The following is a 6,136-nucleotide window of genomic DNA, read 5'->3' as shown; positions in this document are numbered from 1 at the left end:
GGCCGTGTAATGTGTATGCACAAGAATAAATAGGCCATTGCACCAGAAATACACCCAGGGCCAGTCAATTTACCTCCCTGTGCCTCTAGCTGGCAAGTGGGGCTCATAGTCATGGCAGGCAGCTTACCTAGAATAAAAATTCTGATTCCAAACCAAGAATGTCAGTCCTGGCCAGCTGGTTTGTAAAAATTGTGCCACTCACACATGCTCTGTGGATCTGCACTGCTGACCCTGGCTAACAGGACAAGGTCAAGCAAGCAATTTGGGCACTGATTTTGGACAATGTGGCCCAAAGTGCACACAGTAGACCTTGCTCTTGTGCCAGAGGTGACACGTGTTTATTTGTTTAGATAGTAGTGAAACAGAAAAATATTTGTTTTCCATTTGCAAGTCAAAATCTTTGGGGAGGAGAAAAGAGCATTCTTAGGAGTAGAGCTACCACATGCTGCTTGCTATGTTAGAAAAGCAGCATTGAGTCACACAAATAATTTTGCCTCTAAATACATTCTGCAGGCTGCCTTTTCAGTTATAATCACTCTGCTGCCCTTACAGTCTAGTCATACCATATCTTCTGCATCCTGCAGAAGTTCTGCTTCATGTTTCAGGCAAGTCAGAATTTCTCTGTCATTCACCTGAGTCAAAAGCAGATCTGTAGCTCAGCACTTGTCTGGTGATTCAGAGGGAGAGATTTTATTCTCTTGTAAAATCCAAAACACAACTGTCAGTGAATTCTGAGATACAAGTAAGTGCCACACGTGCATTCTTGGGGTAAATAACTTTCAGGCACTGATACATTTGTTTCACAGATAGAATTATCCTGTTGCATTGGACATCTTTTTAAATGCACAGACCTTTTAACAACTAAACAAGATGACTGTTGACTCATCGGGTTATATTCCTCAGCTCGAATATTTGACTGTGCTTTGCCACTAAGGCTCAGGCCTTCAAAAGTATTTTGGTACCTACTTCCCATTGACTAACATCCTTGGAGGATCTGGGCCTAAATTCTGTTGGTTTCAGATTACAAATTATTATGTTGAAGTTCAGTTTGGAACTGTGCTACATGTGCCTATTGAAGACAGTGTACCTCGTATTAGAGACATTGCAAATATGGGAACCTTCGTGCAATTTAAAAAACATCATCTTTACCCATATCCAATCCAGTACATAGATTCTAGTGCAAACAAACTAAGGAATGTGCAAACACCTTGTGGCCTATGCACAAAACATCTGGGGGAGGTGTTGTACCATACTTGGTATCAGGGTGTTCTGATTCCATCCTTCTGGAATGTGTTTGTGTGAGTGTCCTGTGCCCAGCACTTCTTAGGAATGTGAGTGTTTTTGCAATACCAGCCCTGTTCTTGCCAGGTTCTGTGAGCTCACAGCCTGCCTCTTGCTAACTTTTGCTTTATATTAGCAAGGCTTGACCATTACTTTAGTTCAGGCCTCAGGCCTTACACCAGGCTCTGATGCAAGGGCTTATGTCTCAGGCTCTCTTCCTACTACGAGAGGATGTATCTATAAAGAGTGGGGTGTGTAATATCAACTGAAAGCTGGTGAGAGATGGATGGATGGATGGATGGATGGATGGTGTGTAAAAAGTTATGGGTGTGTGTGCTGGAAATGCATTCCTAAAGCATGCTTTGGGGGCAGACTCGGTAAACAACCTTGTCCTAGCTGAAGGAGTGTTGCTTTACTTGTTTGCCTGTACCTACAACATACATTGAGCAGAGACAATGTACATTGGTACCAGAGACAACGGGCAGCTCATTTGCATCAGAGGTAAACACCAGTGATGATGGTGACGAGGAAACAGCCTGGCTTCAGTGCACTGAGCACAAACAGAGGGAAGAAGAACTTCCCCTGGGCACGCACTGCAAAGGAACACGTCTGAGAGCTTTGCTGGGCCATGAGAAGAAGAGGAGAGAACCTTTTTGTTACCCATCACTGAGAGAACAAAGGCATCAGCGCTCTTTGCATCTATGGATGGTGGCTCCCCAGCCACGTGGGTTGGTGATGGTGAAAAGTAATGGTAGGTGAGAACTGTTGCTGACTACGCTTGGAGCCTGCTAAGGTTCAATATAGACTTTTAGAAGCATGCTGTTCTTTTGTCTGATTTGTAACCACTTCCTGTTTCTGTTGTCCCTGATTAGTATAATTTAAATCTGTTCTTTATTAATAAACATATTGTAAATTCAGCTTGGTGCTGTAACATTCAAGTGAGGTGGATGTTCTCAGCTGAGCTGACAGGCTGCTGTGTATTATGTCTCTTTGCAGATAGCCGACTTGGCATTTCTGGGGGTGCCCAGTGATGGGGATAGTAGCTGTAGAGGAACACTCTTCCGGAGGGCTGGGAACTGGTCCCAAGAGTTCCCCACAAGGCAAGGCAAGGCCTGGCAGAGTCCTGAGGAGTTTGCTGGGCTGGCTAACAGACTGGAGTGGCGAGCTGATACTCAATTTAGCAGCAGCAAATCTCTCTCACTGAGGCAGGAGGTTAACAAAGTGACCTACAGTTCTTGATGCCCTGAGAAAGTGTCACCGAGATGGAGCAAGCCATTGATACAGCTAGGCCAGTATCCAGCATCCTGCAGTCAGCAGAACCCAGAGCGTCAATGGAAGCAATAGCCAATGACATGGTGTGAGCTATACCAAGCGTTGCACTTGGTGTGTGAGGCATGAAAGCCAAGAGCTTTCCAACCCACCCTGAGTCCCAGATCTCAAGGCCAGAAGGGGCTCCTGTGCCCATCTAGGCTGCCCTCCAGCTCCAGCACAGCACAAGCCACAGAACTGCCGTATACTAATTCTTGTTAGAATTAGAGGAGCCTTTTAAAAAAAACATCCAGTCTTGACTTGAAAAATGCCAGTGATGGAGAATCCAGCCTGGCCCTAGGTAAATTGTTCCAATGGCTAATTGCTCTCACTGTTAAAAATCTACATCTTATTTCCAGTCTGAATTAGTCTAGCTTCAACTTCCAGCCATTGACCTGCCTATCCCTTTGTCTGCTAGACAGAAGAGCTCATTATTATTTGTCTCCATAAACATTTAGCTCTCAGCAAGCTGGAGCACGACTCGAGCCTGCTGCAGTTGAACTGTTCGTATGCGCCCTGCTGACGTGCATTGGGCTAAAAGTGGATTTCTGGGTTGCCAACTCTTGCAATTTTATCACGAGTCTCATGATGTTTAGTGGCTTTCTTCACACCCCCAGTGGGGGCAAAAGACATATCTGGTTTTAAGACTAAGCTTGATAAGTTTATGGAGGGGATGGTATGATGGGATAGCCTAATTGTGGCAATTAATTTGGCAATTGATCTTTGATTATCAGCAGGTAAGTATGCCCAGTGGTCTATGATGGGATGGGATCTGAGTTACTACAGAGAATTCTTTCCTGGGTGCTGGCTGGTGAGTCTTGCCCACATGCTCAGGGTTTAACTGATCGCCATATTTGGGGTTGGGAAGGAATTTTCTTCCAGGGCAGATTGGCAGAGGCCCTGGAGGTTTTTTGCCTTCCTCTGGAGCATGGGGCATGGGAGGATTGCTGGAGGATTCTCTGCAGCTTGAAGTCTTCAAACCACAATTTGAGGGCTTCAATAACTCAGACATAGGTTAGGGGTTTGTTACAGGCGTGGGTGGGTGAGATTGTGTGGCTTGCATTGTGCAGGAGGTCAGACTAGATGATCATAATGGTCCCTTCTGACCTTAAAGTCTATGAGTCTATGTGACCCGGGGGGACTCGCCGCTTTAAAAAATGTCCTTCTGTTGTGGAGAAAAGCTTGCCAGGCTTAAGGGCTCAAAACCCAGAAGGCCATAAAATGAATCTCAGATACATTGATTTTTAAACATCTTGTGATTTCTAAGCCAGCCTCATGGTTGTGTGGGGACCTGGCTCATGATTTTTGAATGCCTGGGGTGGCAATACTGGGTTTTTGAACCATATTTGCAATAGAAACCTGGTTCAGGGAGTTGTGCCCTTTGCCCATCACCTGCTAGAGAAAGGAAAGCCCCACAGTGCGATCACTGACTGTCTCCCAGCCAGAAGGCACAGATCTAGGCAATGAGCCATTGGCACCTGGGCCCCATAAGAGCTCTGTGGGGGAGAGAGTGCAGAGGGACAGGATGCTCCTGCAGGGAGCAAGGCAGGCTCAGCTGAGAAAAGTCCTGAGGGAGGACAGTGAAGGGAATTAGGGGATCTTAGCACAGCCCTGCAGAGGGGCAGGAGAACCTTTGCTTTACAGGTGATTGGCGCTTATGGAGCTGGACTTTGAAACCGGAAGGGACGAGCCTGGAGAGAGGTCTTGGCCAGAAGGCCAGGCCACAACTTTGTCCTTGGCATAGCACCATGTGGGGAGCACAAGCAGATGGGGCCAATTGCCCCCACTCCCAGCAGGCATTGTGGGTATATTGGTTTAGGAGAGCCAGTGTTCTGTCCTCTAGCCAAGACCTCCTGGCTGTTCCTCTCCTCTCAGGGTCCCAGGTGAGCCAAACCACAGTCGTCAGTCAGCAAATGAGGGTCATGAAGGAAAAGAAAGAAAAACCTGTAGGCAGCTTCCATCAGGATACTGGATCCTTGTACTCCAACACCCTGCTCCCCCCCAGGGCTACCCTGAGCTGAGTGCACTTCCCTCCTTTTAAGCCTCCTCCATAGAATCATAGAATCTCAGGGTTGAGAGGGACCTCAGGAGGTATCTAGTCCAACCCCCTGCTCAAAGCAGGACCAATCCCCAACTAAATCATCCCAGCCAGGGCTTTGTCAAGCTGGGCCTTAAAAACCTCTAAGGAAGGAGATTCCACCACCTCCCTAGGTAACCCATTCCAGTTCTTCACCACCCTCCTAGTGAAATAGTGTTTCCTAATATCCAACCTAGACCTCCCCCACTGCAACTTGAGACCATTGTTCCTTGTTCTGTCATCTGCTATCACTGAGAACAGTCTAGATTGGGGGTTGTCACAGGGGGTCACGAGGTGATTACATGGGGGGGGGGGTTTGCAATATGTCAAACTCCACCCCAAACCCCACTTTGCCTCCAGCATTTATAATGGTGTTAAATATATAAAAAAGTGTTTTTAATTTATAAGGGGGGGGTCGCACTCAGAGGGATTACCAGTAAAAAAGTTTGAGAGCCACTGGTCTAGATCCATCCTCTTTGGAACCCCCTTTCAGGTAGTTGAAAGCAGCTATCAAATCCCCCCTCATTCTTCTCTTCTGCAGACTAAACAATCCCAGTTCCCTCAGCCTCTCCTCATAAGTCATGTGCTCCAGCCCCCTAATCATTTTTGTTGCCCTCCGCTGGACTCTTTCCAATTTTTCCACATCCTTCTTGTAGTTTGGGGCCCAAAACTGGACACAGTACTCCAGATGAGGCCTCACCAGTGCCAAATAGAGGGGAATGATCACATCCCTCGATCTGCTGGCAATACCCCTACTTATACAGCCCAAAATGCTGTTAGTCTTCTTGGCAACAAGGGCATACTGCTGACTCATATCCAGTTTCTCGTCCACTGTAATCCCTAGGTCGGTTTCTGCCGAACTGCTGCCCAGCCATTCGGTCCCTAGTCTGTAGCAGTGCATGGGATTCTTCCGTCCTAAGTGCAGGACTCTGCACTTGTCCTTGTTGAACCTCATCAGGTTTCTTTTGACCCAATCCTCTAATTTGTCTAGGTTCCTCTGTATCCCATCCCTACCCTGAAGTGTATCTACCACTCCTCCCAGTTTAGTGTCATCTCCAGTCCTGGCATGGTTTGCAGGTGCGAAGGGGTAGCTCCTTAACCCTTTCCATTGCAGTGCAGGGTTTATACATCCTGTCCCAGAGCACAAAGACAAAGGAGAAGCTGGTGCTATCGGCACAGCTCAGTTCAATGCCAACTCTCCAGGAGCAGAAACCTGAAGTAGAATTTGGCCTGATAGCATGTGGGAAGTTTTGCCAAAAACCTTTATTAAAAAATAGTTTCACTTTGGTTATATTTGCAGCCTCCTGCTGTGGGATGGTGCCCCCCTGCCTTCACCTTCATTTGTCCTCTCTCCTCACATGCTTAAATATACTCTTGTATGTGCTTCTCTTGGGTTATACAGTCCTCTGGACCAAATAGAATCTCTGGTTTAGCTTTCTTGTTTGTCTCTATTTCTCTATTACATGTAAA

This window comes from Mauremys reevesii, unplaced genomic scaffold (genome assembly GCF_016161935.1).
Source record: "Mauremys reevesii isolate NIE-2019 unplaced genomic scaffold, ASM1616193v1 Contig132, whole genome shotgun sequence".
Classification (NCBI taxonomy): domain Eukaryota; kingdom Metazoa; phylum Chordata; order Testudines; family Geoemydidae; genus Mauremys; species Mauremys reevesii.
The sequence above is the reverse complement of the archived record's forward strand: the minus strand, read 5'-3'. Positions refer to the sequence as shown.